The sequence below is a fragment of the Peromyscus maniculatus genome, chromosome 12 (genome assembly GCF_049852395.1).
Source record: "Peromyscus maniculatus bairdii isolate BWxNUB_F1_BW_parent chromosome 12, HU_Pman_BW_mat_3.1, whole genome shotgun sequence".
Taxonomy (NCBI): Eukaryota; Metazoa; Chordata; class Mammalia; order Rodentia; family Cricetidae; genus Peromyscus; species Peromyscus maniculatus.
In genome coordinates, this window is record NC_134863.1 from 5,135,487 (window position 1) to 5,159,255 (window position 23,769).

The 23,769-nt window shown below is 48.2% G+C and overlaps 1 protein-coding gene across 5 annotated transcripts in view; it reads left to right on the forward strand.

The window, feature by feature from the left end:
* Arvcf (ARVCF delta catenin family member) overlaps positions 1–23,769 on the forward strand; it is a 62,445-nt gene that overhangs the window by 4,284 nt on the left and 34,392 nt on the right. For all 5 annotated transcript variants that reach the window (XM_042259023.2, XM_076548482.1, XM_015987918.3 and 2 more), the window contains exon 2: positions 537–588. The gene's annotated coding sequence lies outside the window, so the exon portion shown is untranslated. The remainder of the gene's footprint in view (positions 1–536; positions 589–23,769) is intronic.

Consider the following 23,769-nt stretch of genomic DNA (forward strand, 5'->3'; position numbering starts at 1 on the left):
CCAGTGCTACCTCACGACACACTCCAGCCTCTACACCGTGAGCACGTCACACTCCAGGGCTAGGTACTGCAACTTGCCACCAGTGTCTTAGGAACTGGGAAGCTGCCTAAGGGAGCAGGTTGGAGCTGGCTTTGTGGAGCCTTGGGAGAGGCAGGTGTCATCCTACAAGGCCGAAGGGGGCGGGCGTGACCCTACAGAGAACAGCAAGACCTTAGTGAGAGAGTTCTCCTTGAGCTGCTCATCAGAATATTCTAGATGCAGCCTTCTGGGAGGAGAAAGAGGGCGCTACCTGTCCACCTCTGTGACCTGTCAGCCTCACCAGGAGGGAAGTTGACCTGATGCAAACTGCAGTCCCACTTGTATGTGGGTACAGGAAAGTGTGTACAATGCGTGGTTGAATCAGGAACACCACAGGGCAACTTTGGAATCAGGGATGCCAGTGTCCTGCTTGGGAGAGAGACTAGGCCAGTATGCCTGCATCCAGAAGGGACTGACTCCAGGGTAGTTTCACATAGTGTCCTCTGGTTTCTCTACAGGAACAGAGGTCACAGGATGGGTGTTAGGACATGCTGAGACCCCCTGAAATAGGTAAGTTGCCTGTGTTGCTCAGGATAGCAGTGTCCTGGTGGGGTTGGTGGGTGTGGTCAGTTGGGGAATGATCTGGGCCCAGGCAATGTGTACTCTTGTTTGCTTAGCTTCACCCTGGGTAGGCACAGTCTGAAGGCTGGACAGGACCAGATGTGGGGGCCTGCCATGCCAACTTGGATTTCCCATTGGCTCAGGTGTACATAGCAGCCACCAGATTGGTGTCTGTCTTGAGGATGAGTCCACAGTGGGACTGACCTACCAGGATGCTGGGTATTGTCAAGAAGGACATGAGCTGGGTCTGATCTCTGTCCCTCTGGGATTGGATACCAGCCATGGTGGCATCTGGTGTCACACAGCCTGGTGGGCCTAGAGCTCACCACAGGTGCTTCTGACTGCCCAGGGAAGAACGGAGCCTCCAGCGGGCCACTGCTGATAAGCCCCAGGTCCTGGCACTGAGGACTTCATCTGCACAGTGCATGCGTCGTGCAGTTCTGTGTGCCTCACCACTGCCACCGTAGGGCAGGAAGGCCGGTGTCAGAGCAAATGACACTGGTCACAGCCTTGCCGGGCAGACTCACTTAGCTAGGGTGCTTACTTGTTTCGGGCTCATCCGTGAATTATAGCTGCCAGCTTCAGTGGCACGGACGTGTGATGCCCAGGAGTGTGGCAGGAGGAAAGGCGTGGTTGTTTCTGTGTCCCCTGGTACCCTGTGACTAGAAGAGACACTTTGATGGCAGTGGACACTGTTGGGCAGGGTGGGTGGTCCTTACGAGGCGTGCCCCCGGCCACTCCCGTTCATCCAGCACAGCCGTCCTTTCCTTCACAGAGTTCTGCTCAGCCGACACCAGTGCCCAGAGCCGAAGCCTGGCCCTGTGGTGTTGTGCCGAGGAGAAGGCGGTAGCCACAGACCCAGGAGCACCAGGCCTTGGGGTGCCTGAGGGTCCTCCATGAAGGGATGCCAGGCACACGGCATGGATAGGCTAGTCTGACTTGTCCTAACCTGTGACCAGTGACCTCGTGCGTGGGAAGCTGTTGCTAGACTGACCGTGTCTGTTGATGTGTGAGAGGACCACTGTCTGGCCGGGCGTGTCCGTGTGCAGTCACTGGGCTACTCAGTGGCTTCTGAGATAAAGCGGCTCAGGCTGTGGCCAGGGCTGACTGGGCCAGAGTGTCCAGGCCTTGGGCCAAGGCGCTTCTTGTAGAACAGGTGACAGTGTCTGGGACAGCAGTGGGGAGAAGGACTGCACTGCACCCCACTTACTCTTTTTCCCTCTCGACGCTGGGGATCCAGCCTAGGATCCTGTGTGGCCCAGGCAAACCCAGACCCTCGTGTCATGGGCCACGCTAACCATTAGGGAGGCCAGCTGGCTGGACCTCAGATGATGCTGAAGCAGCAAAGGCTCATGTCTGGGGCCGCTCGGCGCTCACACCCACTCGTGCCGTGGCACTCGCCTGTCTTCTTTCTCTGCCTCTAGCTCTTCCCCGTCTTCTTTTGCCCCTCCCTCTGCCTCATTCTCTCCTTTCTCTGTCTGTGTTCTGCTGTTTTGATTGATTGTTCATGCCTGCTCTGGGTGTGTTCTGCTGTTTTGATTGATTGTTCATGCCTGCTCTGGGATCAGGCAGGATGGTTGGCATCGCTCCTGCCTTCTCTGCTTTGGTCTGGGCCCATTTCGTAGATTGGCAAGCAATACCCTGGCCCTGGCTTATGGCTCCCTGTTTTGTTACGCCTTAAAGTGTGTCTCTGCATACAGCCAGGAAGGACATGGGGAGGGGCCCGCGGGGCTAAGGTAAAATGGGGCTATGTGTCCCCCCTGCTCACCTTCAGTCACTTAGCACCTGTTCACTGAGCACCATGCCAGGCATTTGAGGAGTTCCCAGCTCTCTTAGAAAATGAACAGGAACAAGAGTGGGGCTGTGAGGTGGGCGTAGTGGGGCTCCCCCAGGACGGGGAGCCGAAACACACACTGTGAGGGAGCGGCACACCTGGATGCAAGGCCTGGGTAACAATGTATCCTTCACACACTAAACCAGCTTTGCCCCTGCTCAGGAATCTGCACCAGCCTGGTCGGCCCCACACCAGGGTTCTCCCAAGGGGTTATATGGCTTTTCCAGCCCTTAGTTCAGTCTTTTTTTTTTTTTTTAAAGATTTATTTATTTATTTGTACAGTGTTCTCCCTACATGTATTCCTGCATGCCATGCCAGAAGAGGGCGCCAGATCTCCTTACAGACGGCTGTGAGCCACCATGTGGGTTCTGGGAATTGAACTCAGGACCTCTGCAAGAGCAACCAGTGCTCCTAACCTCTGAGCCATCTCTCTAGCCTAGTTCAAGTCTTTAAACATTAGTGATACCAAGTCTCTGCTCATCTCTCTGCCTCCTGCACATTTTTTTCTCAGCTTTTACATTTTTGTTTGTGGCAGCTTTTGATGTTCAAAATTTTTCATACTTATAGCAAAACAGTGAATGTTTTCCGTTGTCCTCCCTGACAGGTAGCTTAGATAGATGGCGTCTCTTCCATTAGATGCTGCTGCTTTAGGCTCTTACACAAGATTTAATCCGTCTCGAATTTATTTCGACATAAATGCAAAGTGGATGTTTAACGATTTTTCCTGCTGTATCTGAACTGTTTCTTTCCTAGTGTCTTCTGTCGGTGGAAGGGAAAAGTTACACTCACTGGGCAGAAGAGCCAGGATTAGGAAGGCTGCTTCCCAGGGTGAGGCTCCTCCCTGTGCTCGGGAGGCGCTGGCCCCTGCTGCCTTCTCCAGTTCACAGAACTCAGCTGCCTGATTTGTAGTAGTGGGAGACGTGTTCACCCTCAACAGGTGTGTTACGTGTGGAGGGCGGTTGCTGTGTCTCCAAGTTCTCAGATTGGCTGTCCCTGGTGATAGATACATCCGGTGCTCAGTGCTCTCACCGAAAGACCAAGTATCAGGGGTGCAAAGATGGCTCAGCGGGAAGAGTGCTTGCTACTCAAGTGTGAGGACCTGAGTTCAAATCCTCAGCATGGTTATAAAAAGCCAGGCATGGTCACATGGTTGACCCTGTAACCCCTGGAGGACAGAGACAGGAGCATCCCTGGGTGTTGTTAATCACCAGCCCAGCTCCAGGTGGTGAGAGACCTATCTGAAAAGATAAGGTAGAGAGCAATAGAGCGGCACTCCATGTCCTCAAGCCTCTGTTCGCATATAGGTGCACATAGGTGTGCGTGTGTGTGTGTGTGTGTGTGTGTGTGTGTGTGTGTGTGTGTACACATGCACATATATTGTTTTTGTTTTTTGAGACACAGTCTCACTGTGTAGCCTTAGCTGGCCTCAAATTTTTATATGCTATGTATGCCAGGCTGGCCTCAAATTCATAGAGACCCACCTGTTTCTGCCTCCTGAGTGCTAGGATTAAAGGTGTGCACTGGCTTGCTTGTATATTTTTATAGATACCGACTTATCCTCCGTATGCTCCCTTCCCTGGCATCTCTGTGGGAATCCTGGAGCTGGTACCACTTGAGCAAGCTGTGAGACTCGTGGCACATTTGGAGACTGTTGACTGAACACAAGACCTGGTCCCTGTTGCGGTGGGGCCTATTCCAGAAGCTCCTTACAGGTGCCTGGCCCTAAAATGCCATGTGCTGGTGGTGACTGGTGACATTGCTAGAGCTTCAGGGTCTGTGCCACCCTGCAGTGAGGTGTGCGCCATCCTGATGTCAGCTTGTGGGGATCTGCACAGGGAGGTTCCTTGCCCAGACAGCGTTGTTCTGCTGTGGGTGATCACTGTCCTCCTCCTCAGGGGTGATGGGCTCTGGAGTCCTGGTCATCCCAGGTTAGAGGCACTTCTAGGCTGGGCACTCGAATAACTCTAGTTTGAGTCTCAGCCCTAGGGGTGAGTGTGCTCAGCTGGCCTCACAAGAACCTTGTCCTCATGACTGGAGAACCTAGCACAAGCTGGCCGTCTGCCTTTGCCAGCTGTGATGCTATTCTTGGTTGTCAGCTTGACTACATCTGGAATTAACTAAACCCCCCAAAATTGCTGGGCATACCCTATGAGGGATTTTTTTGCTTAATTTGATCATTTGAAGTGGGAAGATCCACTTTTCTTTTTAAGTTGGTTTCAGTCTATCTTCTATTTTCTTTTTTTTTTTCCCCCAATTCACCTATTTATTTTACATCCCGGCCTCAGCCTCCCCTCTCCAGTCTCTCTCCCCCATTCTCCCCGCCTCATTCCCCCATCCCTTCCTCTTCCATCTCTATCCATGAAGGGGCAGGTCTCCTATGATTATCAATAAAACATGGCATATCAAGTTGCAGTAAGACTAAGCACCTCCCCATGTATTAAGGCTGGGCCAGGCGACCCAGTATGAGGAGTAGGGTTCCAAAAACCAGTAAAAGAGATAGACAGCCCCTGTACCCGCTGTTAGGAGTCCTGTAAGAGGACCAGGCTACACAACTGTAACATATGCAGAGTGCCTAGGTCAGTCTCAGGCAGGCTCCCTGGTTGTCGGTTCAGTGTCTGAGAGCCCCTATGAGCCCAGGTTAGTTGATTGTGTGAATCTTCTCGTGGTGTCCTTGACCCCTCTGGCTCCTACACGCCTTCCTCCCCCTCATCCTCCCCCCTCCTCTTCCGGATTCCCGAACTCCGCCTAATGCTTGGCTGTGAGTCTGCATGTGTCTCCATCAGTTGCTGGATGATGCCTCTGATGGTGGGGCCAGGCACCAATCTGGTCACAGTTCAGGGTGCTTATCCACTGTTGCTAGGAGTCTAAGCTGGGGTCCACCCCATAGACACCTGGGAGATTCCCCTGCACCAGGATTCTGCCTGACCCTGAAATGCCCTCCCCATCAGTCTCCCTCAACACTCTCCTCCTCAGTGACCCCCAACTTGATAACTCATGTTCCCATCCCCACCCGCCCTCAGTCTACTCACAAAATCTGGGAAGATCCACTTCTAATCTGGATCTTTGAGGTTGGAAGATCCATCTTTTTGGTTTTTGGTTTTTTGTGGCTGGAGGTTTTGTTTTTTTTTTTAAGACAGGGTTTTTCTGTAGTTTTGGTGCCTGTCCTGGATCTCACTCTGTAGACCAGGCTGGCCTCGAACTCACAGAGCCTGGGTCTGCTTCTGCAGTATTGGATTAAAGGCGTGTGCCAACACCGCCCAGCGGAAGATACATCTTTAATCCAGATCTATAGAGATGGGAAGATCCACCTCTAATGTGGGCCACACCTTCTGCTGGAAACCTGTAGGACATAGAAGAGGGAAGTGCTCTGTTTTTGCCTGCTTCCTCCCACCCTTGCTAGTAAGTCCATTCCTTTGCTGGCATTAGAACCTTCTTCTTTGGGATCCAGCATATACTGAAGACCAGATGAGACATCCAGCCTCGTGGATTGAACAATTATGGGTTCTTGGATCTTCTGTTCATAGTCAGCCATTGTTGGGTTAGCTCTAAGCCATTCTAATAAATCACACACACTGGTGTGTGTGTGTGTGTGTGTGTGTGTGTGTGTGTGTATCCCATATATAATAAATAAATAGGCGGAGGAGGAAAGTGATTCATTCTCTAAGTTCTGTTACTCTAGAGAACTCTGACTGATACACCAGGTATGATAGTTAGCTTGTTAGCTTATAGCAGTTCTCAACCTGTGGGTCTCAACCCCTTTGGGGGTCACATATCAGATATCTTGCATATCAGATATTTGCATTATGATTCATAACAGTTGCAGAATTACAGTTGTGAAGTAGCAACGAAATAATTTTATGGTTGGGGTCAGCACAGCATGAGGACCTGTACTGAAGGGTCGGCAGCGTTGGGAAGGCTGAGAAACTGCTGCTTTAATTGTTGACGTAACACAACCCGGGATCCCCTGGGACGAGATTGTTAGTGAAGCAAGCATTGTCTACATTTGGTGGGGCTGTGGGATGTCTGTGGAGGGTTGTCTGAATTGATGTGGGAGGACCCAGTTCACCCGGGGGGCCCCATTCTGGCGGCTGGGTGTTCTGAACTGTGAGTAGAGAGCTCCAGCTGGTGAAGCCGGCAAAGGATCACACATTCAGTTCTCTGCTCTCAGTTGTGGATGGACTGTGACAGCTTATCAAGTCCTGCTGCCTTGACCTCCCCACAGTGATGGCCTGTAGCCCGGAATTGTGAGCTAAGAGAAACCCTTTCTTGCCCACATTGCCCATTTTGTGTATGGCCTGTATGTAGACCAGGCAGGCTGGCCTCAAACTCACAGGTCTGCCTGCCTCTGCCTCCCAGATGCTGGGACACCAAGCCAGACCTACATCGCTCTTGCTCTGGGTATTTTATCACAGCAACAGACATGAAACCAGGAGACTTCACCATCCCCTGCTCAGAATGACTCACAGTGGCATGGCATGTGCTTACCATCCAGTCTGTCAAGGCTGGCGGTGCCTTGGCTACAGATGAAGGTTCTGTGCTTGGGCCTCAGCCTCACCAGCTGCCTGGGATAGCTGGTTGGGTACCTCTCCCTACCCTGCATTTATCTAGGCCCAGCCTCAATGTTGTCTGCCTCTGTGTGTTTCCTGCCCCTCACGCCTTTGGGTGTTCACTCCAGCTGCAGCCCTGCCTCCTGGGCGCAGCTGGATGACAGGGCCTTAGATGCCCCCCGGGGCCTGGGTGTCCCTGTCCTAGCCTGACCCTTGGCTGGGGAATCTAGGAGTTACCATCTCAGCTCCCCTGCCCCAATAGGATGTCCCCCAAGTCCTAGGAGCCCAAGTCCTAGGCTGTTCTAGCCATGCTCTGGAGGAGATGCCTGGGTCAGGGCACCGAGGATGAAGGATGTGGGCAGAGTTGGGGTGTTCTGTGGTACCTCTGCATGTTTGCGAGTGGCCTGCTAAGTTTCTTTTCTAATATGCCAAGCTCAGCTTTTTAAAATACTTCCCTCACTGGTGTTCTTCTTAGGTGGTGCATGTACCCTTGCTAAGCTCTGCCAGATAACGAGGCTGCAGAGGTGGCTCCAGCTGAGTCTTCCCTGGGGCCTTTGATTTGTGCCCTAGAGGGAGGTGCTGGGCGCCTCCAGGGCCCCCATTCTCTAGGCCATGAGGAGTCTGGGATGGCACAGGGTGGAGCCCAGCAAGGCCTGCCATTCAGAGAACCACCTCCTCATCAGGCCTGGAGTCGAGGCTACAACCTCATGAGGACACAAATGGTACCCGCCTCCCAAGTCTGGCAGGCCGGGCTGCGCTCTGTGTACCCGCTGGGCCATGAGACAACAGACAAGAGATGCCAGCATCTCCCTTCATGCTCTTAATTTTAAAAAATAGGTCCGTGTCTGCTTGTTTATAGAAAATGTAGAAAAGAAACTATGCTTGTCCCTCCACAGCTAGCACCGTGGTCCTCCACCTTGTGAGTCCCACAGACTGGCACTCGGTCCTCCACCTTGTGAGTCCCACAGACTGGCACACTGTCCTCCACCTTGTGAGTCCTGTCCTCCACCTTGTGAGTCCCACAGACTGGCACTCGGTCCTCCACCTTGTGAGTCCCACAGACTGGCACTCGGTCCTCCACCTTGTGAGTCCCACAGACTGGCACGCTGTCCTCCACCTTGTGAGTCCTGTCCTCCACCTTGTGAGTCCCACAGACTGGCACTCGGTCCTCCACCTTGTGAGTCCCACAGATTGGCACGCGGTCCTCCATCTTGTGAGCTTTCACATCTTGTTTTGTTGCTGTGCTGAGGGTGGGGCCCGGAACCCTGCTCCTTCCGTTTACTTACCCTCTGAGTTTGCTGTGGATTGTGGTCTACTCTTCCATGTCCTTCATTGATGTCTCCCGTTGCCCACCTCCAGGGGGCGTGGCTCCTCTCCATGCAGCCTTGCACTTTCCCTGGATGCTTGGAAACGTTCCCTTTTTCCTGTGGTGTGAACTGCAGCTCTCTGCCAGATCAGGGCTCCTGTGGAAAATGCCTCAAGCACCCAGAGCCACTTTTCTGTTTTAGAACAACTTGGACCTGACCTTGAGCTCCTAGGAGAGCAGGATGTATGTGTATGCTTGCTACAGACTTAATAGTGAGAAAGATCAACACATCCTTGAGGCCTGGAAGACCAGCCCATGACCCTTGACCTCACAAGTCTAGTTCTGTTCTCTCAGAGCTCCCCACCTCTTGGTGTTAGTTTCCAGAACCATCCATCCTCTGGGAAAGGGTCTCCATTACTACCCGCAGCTTCTGTGGGCTGCTGTCAGGCCTGGGAAGCCCCCCGACTGGGTCTGGCTCACCACTGCTTTAGCAAACATTTGCCTCTCGTCCCTTACCCACCACAAGAGTCCCATTACCCTCATGATAAAAGCTCTCCTCCACCCCCCAGTCCACTAGCAGCCTCTCCCATCCACACCCTTCTCAGCTCTGCAGCCCGTGAGACAGCCCGGCCCTCCTAAGTACTTTACACGTGTGGGTCTCTGGCCCCCTGTAGTCCCGAGGCTATCTGCCCCAGGGCCGTTCCTGGGCACACCCAGCCTTCTCCAGCTGTGTGACCTCGCTTCCTCGTGTGGATGGACCGTAGCTCAGCTCTGCTTTATAATCCAGCAGAGGCCAGTGTGCTCTTGTCTCCTCCCCCAGCTTAACCTTTTCAGATGAGGTGGCAAGGGAAAGGAATGTTTAGGATTTTAAACATCTTCCTGACCCAAGCAGAGGTCGCGGAGACACGTAGGGAGCTTCACGTAGCCTCACAGGTGGAGTTTCTAGGTCTTTCTTCAATTCTGTCCTCTCTGGAGCACACCTATTAGACAGGTCTTAGTTCTGGAATGTGAAAGATAGGCACTTATAGGCATGTACTTTTTTTGTTGGTGGCGTTTTGGACAGGATCTTTCTATGTAGCCCTGGCTGGCCTAGAATTTGCTATGTAGACCATGCTGGCCTCAAACTTATTCTCTGAGTACTGGGATTAAAGTCATGCTCTACCAAGTCTGTTCTTAAAGTGTGATGTAGGAGGTTCCCCACACTGTTTCTTTGTTATCTATAGATCGATCGATCAATCTACCTACCTACCTATCATCTGTGTGTGTGTGTGTGTGTGTGTGTCTGTCTGTCTGTCTGTCTGTCTGTCAGGGTTTCTCTGTGTAGCCTTGGCTTCCCTGGAACTCACTTTAGACCAGGCTGGCCTCTACCTTAGAGATCCACCTGTCTCTGAGTGCTCAAATTAAAGGTGTGCACCACCACTGCCTGGTAGATTTATTTATTTTTTATTTTGTGGGTATGGATAGTTTGCCTGCATATGTCTGTGTGCCGTGTGCATTCAGTGTCCACGGAGGCCAGAAGAGGGCATTGGATGCCCTAGGACTGGAGTTCCAGATGTTTATGAACCATCTTGTGGTGAGGAATTGAACCCGGGTCCTCTGGATGAGCAGCCAGTGCTTTTAACCTCTGAGCCATCTCTCCAGCCCTCCCCACTGTTTTGAAATAGCGAACACTGTTTTTAAATTTTTATTTTTGATATCGTCATTTGAGAGAGAGAAAAAGAGAGAGTATGTGTGTGTGCGCGCGCGCGTGTGTGTTTGGATGTGAGAGGCTGTCAGTTTCCACAGTGCAGAGTGTGGAGGTCAGAGAACAGCCTGAGGTGCCAGTCTTTGTCAGCCTTTAGCGGAAGTCTGTTGTGCACTCCAGGATCCGCTTGTTTCTGTCTCCTGTCTCCCCATCGGAGCACTGAGATTACAAACCCACATGACTCGGGCTGGCTTCACCTCATCCACCGGGTTATCTCCTAAACCCAGTTTTGTGATTTCTAACATTATACGAGGGGAGTCTTTTTAAATTATGGTAAAACATTCTTAACCCTCAGTTATACATTTCAACGGTGTTAAGTATATTTGCATTGTTCTGCAGTCAGCTCCGGACTTGTGTTTGCACACCCGGAGCTCTGAGCACTGATGTCCTGCTTCCTCCCTCCCAGCCCCGACCCTCCCTCCCTGCCCTCTTCACTACTCTGGTTGCTCACAGAAGTGGAATTGTTTAGGATTTGTCCTTTGTACCTGTTAGTTCAGTCATCTCGCTGTCTTCAGGATTCATCTGTAGGACTGCAGAGATGGCTCGGAGATTGAGAGTATGTACTGTTCTTGCAGAGGACCCAAGTTCAGTTCCCAGCACCCACGTCTGGTGGCTTACTGCTACGCTAACTCCAGCTCCAGGGGATCTGATGCCTTTCCTGGACTTTGTAAATACCTGCACTCAAATGTGCACATATCCACAAACAACACACGTGTTAAAAAGAAATAAATTAAAAAGAAAATTCATGTGTAGGCAGGCTTGGTGGTTCATCCTTGCAATCCCTGCGTTCAGGAGGCTGAGGCAAGAGGTTGCTGCAAGTCCCAGGCTAGCCTGGGCTACAGAGTAAGACCCTTCTCATTAACAGGAACATGATTCCTATGTATGAGAGTTTCCTTCCTCTTGTTTTATTTTGTAGACAGGTTCTAGATCCGTGGCACATATGCCTGTAGACAGGTTCTAGATCCGTGGCACATATGCCCAACCCTCCTGGAAGCTGAGATTGCAAGCCTGAGCCACCATGCCTGCCTTCCTTCTTTTATAAGGCCAAATGATACTCCGTAGTATTTACGTTTATTCCTCCACCAGTGTATGTTTGAATTGCTTCCTTCCCTTGGCGTTACAAATAATACTTCTGTAAATGTCAGTGAGTATCCAGATGTGTCTTCAAAAGCTGCTTTTAGCCGGGCGGTGGTGGCGTACGCTTGTAATCCCAGCTCTCAGGAGACAGAGACAGGTGGATCTCCATGAGTTCGAGGCCAGCCTGGTCTACAGATTGAGTTCCAGGCTGGCCACGGTGGATACATAGAGAAACCCTGTCTCGAGAAACTTAAAAAAAAAAAAAAAAAGACAAAAGCTGCTTTCAGCCGGGCAGTGGTGACACACACCTTTAATCCCAGCACTTGGGAGGCAGAGCCAGGCAGATCTCTGAGTCCGAGGCCAGCCTGGTCTACAGAGTGAGTTCCAGGACAGGCGCAAAGCTACACAGAGAAACCCTGTCTCGAAAAAACAAAACAAACAAACAAAAAAGCAAGTTGGTTACTCTCCTGTCTCTGTGATGAGACACCATAACCCGTACCTTACAGGAGGAAGAGTTTATTTGTGCTTGCGTTTTGAGGGAGCATCTGTGATGACCAGGAGGCTCAGCAGCAGGAGCAGGAAGCTGAGACTCAATCTCCAACCACATCCAGGAAGCAGAGAGCGACCTGGAAGTGGTGTGAGTCTGGCGTCTCAAAGCCCACCCAGTGATGCACTGCCCCCAACAAGGCCCCAGTACTTCTTATGATGCAGTACCACCAACTGCGTGTGAATTGCTGGAGGCTATGATTCTTTGTTTGTTTGTTTGTTTGTTTTTGGTTTTTTGGTTTTTCAAGGCAGGGTTTCTCTGTGTAGCTTTGGAGCCTGTCCTGGAACTCATTCTGTAGACCAGGCTGGCCCCGAACTCACAGAGATCTGCCTGCCTCTGCCTCCCCAGTGCTGGGATTAAAGGCGTGCGCCACCACTGCCCAGAATATTTTTTTAAGCCTTTTTTATTGGAAGTTTTATACCCACAGTGGCTGCAGCACTAACAGTGCACAGGGTTCTAATTTGTCCATATCTTGACAATACTTTTTTTTTTAATTAAAATGTTTTTTATTCTCCTGTGCCCTTTTGGAAGTAGCTGTACTTAGGGGTGTAAACTGATAGGACGTTGTGGTTTTTCATTTGTATCTCCCTAATGATTGGGAATGTTCAGCATTTTCCATGTGTTTGTTGATCATTTGCTTATCTTCTTTGAAGGTGTACTTACACATTTACATATCCAACTCTTATGCTAATTTTTAAAAATTGGATTATTTGTTTATTAATATTATTTTGAAGTTTCTGCTCAAGAATTTTTGTTACTGTCATATTCTGTATTATCCAAATATCACATATATCATTGACCTTGTCTTTTGACAGATTCTCTCCTTGTTTCTTCAGTTGTTTTTAAGAGATTTTACTTTAAAATTTTTTTAAGATTGATTTATTTTATGTGTATGAGTGTTTTGCCTGCGTGTGTGTCTGTATACCATGCTGTGTCTGGTGCCTGCAGAGACCAAAGAGGATGTTAGAGCTCCTGAGACTAGAGTTCCAGGAGGATGTGAGCCGCCATGTGAGTGCTGAGAACTGAATCTTCTGGATGAGCAGCCAGGGTTGTTAGCCACTGAGCCATCTCTCCAGCATCAAAATTTATTGTTATTTGTTTATTGTTTCTCCTGAGACAGGGTCTCAGTTTGTAGCTGAGGTGGTATTGTGTTCACCAAACTATTGTGCACCCTAATAAACTTATCTGGGGTCAGAGACAGAACATCCACAATATTAAACATAGAGGATAGGCAGTGGTAGCACATGCTTTTAATCCTAGCATTCCAGAGGCAGAAATCCCTCTGGATCTCTGTGAGTTCAAGGCCACATTGGAAACAGCCAGGCATGGTGACACACACCTTTAATCCCAGAAAGCGAGACTTTAATCCCAGGGAGTGAGGCAGAAAGCAGAAAGATATGTAAGGCATGAGGACCAGAAACTAGCAGCATTTGGCTGGTTAAGCATTCAGGCTTCTAGCAGCACAGTTCAGCTGAGATTCATTCTGGATGAGGACTCAGAGGCATCCAGTCTGAGGAAACAGAATCAGCTGAGGAACTGGCGAGGTGAGGTGGCTGTGGCCTATTCTGTCTCTCTGATTTTCCAGCATTCACCCCAATACCTGGCTCAGATTTGATTTAATAATAAGAACTTTTAAGATTCATGCTACATGTAGCCCTGGCTAGCCTCGAACCCCCAGAGGTCCAGCTTCCTCAGTCTTCTGAGTGCTGGGATTGAAAGTGCATCACCGTATCAATGTAAGACTTATTTCCCAGCTACCCAGCCATCTTTCCACCCACAGTTTCTTGGTTGGCTTTTTTGTTGATTTTTGAGGCAGGGTTCGTGTAACCCAGACTGGCCTTGCATGTGGAGTGTGACTGAGGCTGGCCTTGAACTCCTGATTAATTCCCCTTCCACAGCCTCACAAATGCTGCAATTACAGGCATGTGTCATCACGCCTGGCTTAGACAGATGTTTTTAATTGTTTGTTTGGTTGATTGGTTTGTTGCTAGGGATTGAAGCCAGGGCCTTGCATATGCAAAACAAATGTTCTACCCTTGCTTTTACCTGCAGCCCAGTGTTTCAATTCTGAACTCATCATTTTATTATTTTGTTGCCAGTTACTTTGGTATCTTATTTAGAAATGCCAAACCCCAAGTCATGAAGGTTTAAAGTGTCGGGTGTTACTTTTATTTAAGTTTCTGATTCGTTTTGAGGTACTGGACATATATGGTGAGAGATAAGGCTCCAACTTCGTTTCCATATGAGATCTGGTTTCTCCAGCTCTACTTTTGAGGAGACTGTCTTCTCACTGAGTGCTCTTGTTACCCTTGTTGAAAGTCCGTGACTGCATCCATGAGATCTGCTTCCCATGCTCTGTGTTTTGTGCCGTTGAACAGTGTGTGTGTGTCTGTTTTTATGGTTTTGATTCTGTCTTTTTTGCTTGTTTGTTTTTGAAGAAAGGGTTTCTCTGTGTAGCCCTGGCTGTCCTGGAACTCTCTCCGTAGAATAGACTGGCCTTGAACTCACAGAGATCCGCCTGCCCCTTCTTCCTGAATGCTGGGGTTAAAGGTGTGCACCACCGTGCCAAACTTGTAAAAATGTTTTGAAGTTGGCTGAGGGGACTGTAGCTCCATGGCAGAGTGCTTGCCTTGCTTGCATGAGGCCATAGGTTCAATTCCCAGCACTGCCAAAAAAAAAAAAAAAAAAAAAAAAGTTTGAAGTCATAAGTATGAGCCTTCCTGCTGTGGTCCTTTCCAGGACCGTTTGGAGACTTCGGGTTCCTCTGTGGTCCCAGTGAATCTTTTGATACATGTCATTAGATTTTGAGTTGAAATACATTAAATCCTTAGCTGTAGTGTCATCCTAAATACCAGTAAAGTCTTAGAGCTGGCAAGGTGGCCAAGTGGGTAAAGGCTTGCCACCACCAAGCCTGATGACCTGAGATCACCCTGTGGGCCCACATGGTGGCAGGAAAGAATCAGCTCCCCCAAGTTGCCCTCCGACCTCTACACATAGGCCATTTGTGTTTATATCTTTGTAGTTTTCAGTGTACAAATCTTACATTTATTGCTGGTGGTGGTGGTGGTGGTGGTGGTGGTGGTGGTGGTGGTGGTGGTGGTGGTGGTGGTGGTGGTGGTGGTTTTGAGACAGGGTCTCCTTCCCCAGGCTGCTCTGGAACTTGAGGATGACCCTGAACTCCTGATCCTCCTGCCTCCACTTGGAGGGTTGGAATTACAAGCATGTCCCACCATGCCTGATTTGTTTGTTTGTTTTTCCGATACAGGGTTTCTCTGTGTAGTTTTTTTTTCTCTTTTTGGTGCCTGTCCTGGATCTTGCTCTGTAGACCAGTCTGGCCTCGATCTCACAGAGATCCACCTGCCTCTGCCTCCTGAGTGCTGGGACCAAAGATGTGTGCCACCACTGCCTGGCCCACCATGCCTGATTTATGTGGGAATTGAACTCAGGAATATTTGCCTGCTAGGTAAGCATTCTGTTGAACTACATCCCTGGTATCAATCTATTTGTTGTTGTTGTTTTTTTTAATTATTATTTTTAGTGTTATTGTGAATGGCAGATTTTATATGCATTGTGCTAGGGATCAAATCCAGGGTTTTATACATGCTAGTCAAGCATTCTGCTGCTAAATATCATTCCCAGCCCTCAGTGTTTTTGAGATAAGTTTTCACTTTGTTACTCAGGCTAACCTTAAACTCACCACGTAGCCCAGGCTGGATTCACACTTGTCATAATCTCCTTTGGGATTATAGGATGTGTTACCACCTGGTTATAAATGGAATGGATTTTTATCTTTTCTTTTTGGATTCTTTGTTATTAGTGTACAAAAATGCAACTGACTTTTCTATGTTGATTTGTATCTTACGACTTTGCTGATTTCGCTTTAAGTGCTAATGTGTTTCCATGTGTATAAAGTCTTTAGGGATGCTTTTTATTCCCACTATGTAGGTAGTCCTGGCTGTCCTGGAACTCATGTGTGGACCAGGCTGGCCTCAAACTCACAGAGACCTGCTTTCTTCTGCCTCCCAGGTTCTGGGATTAAAGCTGTGTGCCCATTTCTTGCCTAATTGCTTTTGGCTAGGACCTCTGTGTCTTAGTTAGGGTTTCTATTGCTGTGAAGAGACACCAAGACCACAGCAATCCTGTAAAGGAAAACATTTAATTGGGGTGGCGTATAGTTCAGAGGTTTAGTCCATTATCATCATGGCGGGACATGGCAGCACATGGCGGCATGCAGGCAGACATGGAGCTAGAGAAGGAGCTGAGAGTTCTACATCTTGATCGGTAGGCAGTAGGAAGTGACCTGTGTCACTGGGAGTGGCTTGAACACAGGAGACCTCAAAGCTCACCCCCACAGTGACACACTTCCTCCAACAAGGCCACACCTCCTAATGGTGCCGCTCCCTATGAGGGCCATTTTCTTTCAAACCACCACACTCTACTACTGTGCCCCCTTAATTAATTTCCCTTGATTAGTGTATTAATGTGGTATATTGATTTTTGTTATATTAGTATGAAGGATTGAACATACTTTCGTATGTTGAACCATCCTTGAATTCTAGGAGCAAATGCCACATGGTCAGAGATTAAAATCCTTGTTATGTATTGCTGAATGGAGAGTGTTTTGCTTCAGTATTTACTGGTTATGTGGACCTGTGATTTTCTTTTCTTTTAGTGTCTTTGTCTGAATTTACTATTAGAATAGTGCTACCTTATGGAACAATGGGTTTTAGCAGTATGCGCTCCTTTTCATTTTTTGAGAAGAGTTGGAGGGAATTAGTGATAGTTTCTGAGTGTTTAAATGTTAGGTAGAGTTAACCAGTGAAGCTGTCCAGCTCTGGAGTTCCTCTTACTAGGCTTTTGACCACTGGTTGACTGCTTTTTGGTTCCAGGCCTATAGTATTTCTGTATAACAAGACTGTTACCCCAGCCTTGCAGCCTGTGGTTTACTCTAGTTCAGAATATTAAATGGAAAATTCTAGAAAGAATTTGTCTCATGTCATAGCCATTGTGTGACTTATAATCACAAAAAAGGTGAATACAGATACAAGATACCAAGAGATAGATGCTGTTACTTGTTTGTCCGCATTATTTACCAAGTGTGAGAAAACACAAGGTACAATGGAGCCCACTTGGCAGGTGATTGGAGAGAGAGAGAGGTGTACATTACCTCAGGCAAGAGGGAGAGAGAGCAGGGAGTCGGTAGAGCTTGCTTTTATAGGGCATCTCGCGCATGCATGTATGGGCTTACATAGCTACACCATGCGTGCGCATGGATTGCATGATTATGCTGTGTGCAGATTATGTGACCACGCTGTGCATGGAATACATAGGACTTAAGGCCCTGGAATGTCTAAGCATTTTGCCTGAGTGCAGCGCACGCTCAGTCATGTGACTCCAGAAGTGCCTAGCAATAACAGCAGATGCACCACAGTCACATAATTTTTATCATGCTGTCTGGTTGATGTGTTTTATCAGTGATTATTACGCCCATGTTGCACATACTTTTTAAGTGTAACTTTATGATCGGTAGGCATGTATAGGAAAAAGCATAGTGTACATCTTACTACTTCTTGCAGGAATTTTGGAGCTAGCTTTGAACATCTTGAGAGGTAAGATGTCTGTGTAGAAACAGTTGGGAGCTTCTGATGGAGTCCCTGGCTGAACCTGAGCCACTGGGGAGTACGGTGAAATCACCAGGGTCATAAAAAGCTGAAAGGAAGCCGCTCAGGTCCAGCGGAACCACCAGGCAGTGGTTACCTCCTCCCCTTCCCCACAGGAAACTGAAACAGCGGTTGGAGCAGAGGGCTCACAGATGCCGTTCTTTATCCCAGCCCTCCACACATGCAGAGACCAGCTAAGGCAGGAGAACCCCAGGGACCCACCTAACTGCTCACTTAGCGTGAGTCAGCCAGAGACTGACTCGGAGTCCTCAGAGAGAGCCAGCGCAGTGGGTGAGGGCGCTTGACACCGAGCCTGATGACAGGAGCTTGGATCCGTGGTGGAAGGAGAGAACTGACTCCTACAGGTTGTCCTCTGACCCCCAAATGTGCCGTAGCAGACTCCATTCCCATCCACAAATAATGTAGCATAAAAAAAAAATTAAAGCCCTTATCAAAAGGGAGACAGCAAAGGGATCCTCATCCTAGAGGAACTCCCAGTGGGGAATAGGCTTTCAGCAGCTGGAGAAGTGATATGAGAGGTCAGGTTGAACCCAGAAGTCAGACAAGTCAGTTTTCAAGGCCTAAGCCTCCTGCTCGCTCCCTCGGCATCTGTTCCTTCTGTACCCACACCTGGGTCTGTTTACCAGGTGTGGTGGTTTGAACAGGTATGGCCCCCATAGACTCGTGTTTGAATGCTTGGCCCCTAGGGAGTGGCACTGTTAGGAGATGTGGCCTTTTAGAGGAAGTGTGTTGCTGTGGGGGTGGACTCTGAGGTCTTGCATGCTCAAGATGTGCCCAGTCTGATACACAGTCACTTCTGCTCCCTGAAGATGAAGATGTAGAACACTCAGCTCCTTCTCCAGCGTCATGTCTGCCTGCACACCACCATGACAATAATGGACTAAACCTATGAACTGTAAGCTAGCCCCAGTTAAATGTTTTCCTTCATAAGAGTTTCAGTGGTCAGGTAGGGGTGGCTTGTTGTTGGAGGGCTTCTTTCCAGGTTCCACCAAGCCCCGCAGTCCCACAATCCACATATAAAATAATCACTCAGACGCTTATATTACTTATAAACTGTATGGCCGTGGCAGGCTTCTTGCTAACTGTTCTTTTATCTTAAATTAACCCATTTTTATAAATCTATACCTTGCCACGTCGCTTGTGGCTTACCGGCATCTTTACATGCTGCTTGTCCTGGTGGTGGCTGCAGTGTCTCTCCCTCCTTTTTCCTGTTTCCCCAATTCTCCTCTCTCCTTGTCCCGCCTATACTTCCTGCCTGGTCACTGGCCATCGGTGTTTTATTTATATAGAGTGATATCCACAGCAGTGGCTCACACCTTTAATCCCAGCACTTGGGGGACAGAGGTAGGCAAATCTCTGAGTTCAAGGCTAGCCTGGTCTACAGAGTGAGTTCCAGGACAGCCAGGGCCACAAGTGAAACCTTGTCTTGAAAAACAAACAAACAAAAAGAGTTGCTGTGGTCATGCTGTCTCTTCACAGCAGTAGAAACCCTAACTAAGACACCAGGCTAGCTCAGCGTTACTCTGTTACTGTGCTGTGTTGTTTTATCTTTTATTTCCTACTCTTTTTTTTTCTTCTCCCAAAAGCATTGTCTGGCCTGGTCTGTGCAATCTCCATGACTCACCTCCTGAAGTGAGACTGTTCTGCATTATCTGATAGTAAATCTTTAAAAATCTCTTCTTAAGGTTTATTTTTATTTATGCGTGTGCTCACATAGAGGTGAGGAAAGAGCATAGGAGCCCCGAACGCTGGAATCATAGGCAGTGGTGGAACCCCCAGGTCCTCTGCAGGAGCAGCAGCTACCCTGAGCGCTGAGCCATCTCTTCAGCCCAAAAGCCTGTTTTCCTCTCTCTCTTTTCGGCCTCTACTGGAAGTCCTCATCCCCGTTTGCAGCTCCCCCCCTTTACTTTCTGTCACCCCAACACCAGTCCCTGGTCTGCTACCAGGGACCCTTACTCCCCACGGTGATTGTTCCGTCTGTTTTGTAGTTGACCCCTTTTCTGTCCGATAGCTGGTCTACCCCTGCATAGAGTCCTGTTGTTCAGAGAATACGTTACTCTCAGGAGAAGACTGGAGACAGCCTGGCCCTCAGCTGCAGTCCAACGAGAGAAATGGCCCTACAACCTTATCTATCTGGAACATTGCAAAACTGAAAGATTAAAGGTGACCTGAACAATAACAACAGAAATCAACTGTCAGTCTGTCTCCTAATGTTCAAGTTCCAACACAGTATAAATAACATGAAAAGCCAAGGCAGTGTCTCCTCAGAAATGACCAACCCTACATTCCACAGGAATGGCCCCCAGTGAGAGTGACTTAAATGAAATTCCAGACAAAGAATGATTATAAATATGTTCAGAGAGCTGGGCATAGTGACTCACACCTTTAATCCCAGCACCCGGGAGGCAGAGGCAGGCAGATCTCTGTCAGTTTGAGGACAGCCAGGGTTATATAGTGAGACACTGTCTCAAAACCAACTAACCAACAAAAATATGTTCAAAGAATGAGTGTGGACACAAACCCGAGTGAATTCCAAGAGAACACAGATAAGTGATTGAAATAAGGAAGACACACAGGATATGGAAATGGAATTCAGTCAAGCGATAGAAGAAATACTGAAGGAAAACCAAACTGAGATGATTGGATTGAAAAATCAACCAAATCAAACCCTCAGTGAAAGCCTCACCTATTGAGTGGTCCACAGGGAGGACAGAACAGCACGTCTTGGGACATGGGGAATTGGAACCTTCAGTGAAGGACAAAGATAACAAAAAACATACGAATAGAACATTTGAGATCTTTGAGACACCATGAGCAGACCTAATCTACAAATTAGGGAGAGATGAACTCCATGCCAAAGGCATAGAAAATATTTTCAATACATTGAAAGCAGCCAGTGTCCCAAATCTAGGAAAAGAGGCTCATCCAGGAAAAAGAAGTATAGAGCCCCAGACAGACAGGAAGGAAATCCCCCCTATTGTTAAAACACTAATCATACACAATACAGAAAATGTATCAAAAGCTTGAAACACAAAGGCAGACCATCAGAATAATAGCAGATTTCTCAGTAAACCCTTCAACCCCAGAAAAGCCTTTGTGATCCAATTCAAGTTTTGAAAGACCACATCTGGCACCTGACACTACTGTACCCAGCACAACTATCTGGCACCTGACACTGCTGTACCCAGCACAACTATCTGGCACCTGACACTACTGTACCCAGCACAACTATCTCTGCCACCTTACACTACTGTACCCAGCACAACTATCTGGCACCTGACACTGCTGTACCCAGCACAGCTATCTGCCACCTGACACTACTGTACCCAGCACAACTATCTCTGCCACCTGACACTGCTGTACCCAGCACAACTATCTCTGCCACCTGACACTGCTGTACCCAACACAACTATCTCTGCCACCTGACACTGCTGTACCCAGCACAACTATCTCTGCCACCTTACACTACTGTACCCAGCACAGCTATCTCTGCCACCTTACACTACTGTACCCAGCACAACTATCTGGCACCTGACACTGCTGTACCCAGCACAACTCTCTGCCACCTGACACTGCTGTACCCAGTACAACTATCTGCCACCTGACACTGCTGTACCCAGCACAGCTCTCTGCCACCTGACACTGCTGTACCCAGCACAACTATCTCTGCCACCTGACACTACTGTACCCAGCACAACTATCTGCCACCTGACACTGCTGTACCCAGCACAGCTATCTGCCACTTGACACTGCTGTACCCAGTACAACTATCTCTGCCACCTTACACTACTGTACCCAGCACAGCTATCTGGCACCTGACACTGCTGTACCCAGCACAACTATCTACCATAGCTGAGTGAGAGAGAAAAACACTCCAAGGTTTTTTAAGTTGGCTAACGGAATTTATGATCTTGTGATGTGAAGCCAGGTCTGCAGAGGAGACTGGAAGGAATTAGGACTGAAGAGAATGACTAAACACACCCAAGAGCTACAGGGAAGAAATGATGCTAGCACAATAGTTAAACTAAGGTGGATTAGAAAAATGCCGAACACTGAAACATGACAGGATTTAGTACAAACTTAATGGTTCTGAATATTAATGATCTCAACTTCCCAATCAAGTCATATTATCAGATTAGAATAAAAACAAGAGCCATGTCTTTGCTTCCTCCAACCATATATAACAACACCTCATCCTACATACTATATAGTGGTTCGAATGAGAAATGTCCACAATCTGTAAGCCACATTAATAAATCCCGTGTGTGTGTGTGTGTGTGTGTGTGTGTGTGTGTGTGTGTGTGTGTGTGTGTATGCTTTTGTTTTTCGAGACAGGGTTTCTCTGTGTGTAGTCCTGGTTGTCCTGGAATTTGCTTTGTAGACCAGGCTGGCCTCAGAGTCACAGAGACCCTCATCCCTCTGCTTCCCAAGTGCTAGGATTAAAGGTATGTGCCACCATGCCTGGCTGCTTTCTAGTTCTCTTAAGCACAGAGATTTTAAACTTTTAAATATAGAGTTCACCATCAACAAAGGACTAGCCATCACCTTCCCCCCTTGAGTTAAACTCTGAGTGAAATACTTGGGTATAACTTCTTTCTGCCTGCCTCTGCCTTCGGAGTGCTAGGATTAAAGGTGTAGTCACTACTGCCTGGCTCAAATGTATATTTCTATCAATTCTGTTTCTCTATGGAACCCTGACTAATATAAAAATATCAAGTAAAAATAGTCTAAACAATATCCAATAAAAATAGCTTGAACGGAGTTCTCAAAAGAATATGAATGGCCAATAGGTTTTTTTTTTAATGTTCAGTATCAAGGAAATGCAAATTAAAACCTCTTGTCTATTGTCAAGAAAACAAATGACAAGTACTGAGGATGTAAGGAAAAGGGAGCCCTCGTCCACTGTTGGTGTGAGTGTGAACCAGTGCAGACATGATGGAAATCCGTGTGGCGTTTCTCATACATATCAGCTGTACCCACTCCTAGACACCTACCCAAAGGAGTCTGTGTCCACCACAGAGATCTTTGCTCATCCATGTTTATTGCTGCTCTATTCATAATATCAGGGAACTGGAATCAGAATAGATAATGAAAATGTGGTACATACACACATGGAATTTTATTCAGATGCAAAAAGAAACTATGAAATTTGCAGGAAAATGAATAGAACTGGAAAACATATTAAATGAGGTCTTCTAGACTCAGAAAAAATGATGCCTGCATGAAAACCTACTCAAGGTGCTTTGAATTTCAGAGATGCAGGGACAGTTAGGCATATACAAATCCATAAGTATAATATCTCACATAAATAGGAGTGTTTACAGAGCCCAGGAAACTAGAAATGGGCCCATGACACAGGAAACAGGCTGTGGGAGTGATGGCAGGGCACATGTGACATGAATATGGAAGAGGGTCTATTGGGCACAGAACGGCTTAAGCGGAGCCTGCTACAGAGGTGGGGGAGGGGCCTCCAAAACTAAGAATGTATGAAGCAGCCAAGAGGAAGTCTGATTCTTGGTAAACTAATTAATAAATAAAATATTTGAATGAAGGTGCCCTGCATGGGTGGATAAAGTTACTCTCAGAAACTCTAGCTGTTAGATGAAAATCTTAGCTACCTCCTTACACATTGTCGGCCAAGGAAGCCCCTGAGGCACCTGCCACAACAGCTGGATGGTAGATAGTACTGATGAAATAGCACACACTCTGACTGCAGGACATGGAGAAGTGCGGATGAAGATCGGGACCAAGATGGCCAGCCCTCCCCAGTGGCCAGCCCTCGTAGAGCCAGAAGCGTCTCTGCGGACTATTTTGGGGAGAATTGTCATCAGCAGTCCTTGCTGTGATGCTAATCTTGGTCATCAACTTGGCCACAACTGGAATCTACTAAAACCCAAGCAGCTAGTTTGAGGTGGGAAGACCCACCCTAAACTTGGACCCCACCTTCTGGGGACAGCCCACAGAAAGGGCCAGGAAGAAGGAAGCTTTGGTTTTTTGCCTGTTCGCCTAGAAGCATTCCTTTGCTGATATCAGAACATACTCCTTCAGGATCCCAACAGAGACTGAAGACCAGCAGCCCTCTGGGAGTCCTCCAGGACTCTAGCACCAGATTGAGACATCTGAGACGTCCAGTCTTAGGGACTGAACAACTACAGGGTTCTGGGCCTTTGGAGGGACAGCCGCTGCTGGACTACTTTGACCAACAGCTTGTGAGCCACTATAGTAAACGCCATAGATTATTTTCATCCTATCAGTTCTGTTCTTTTCGAGAACCCTAGTAGAGCTGTGGACCCTGAGTGCAACGCTACTGACTGTCCAGACATGGTGTTCCCCCTAGTGCAGCAGTGGCAATCTATTCTGAGGGTAGCCAACCACTTTCTTATTGTTGTTGAGG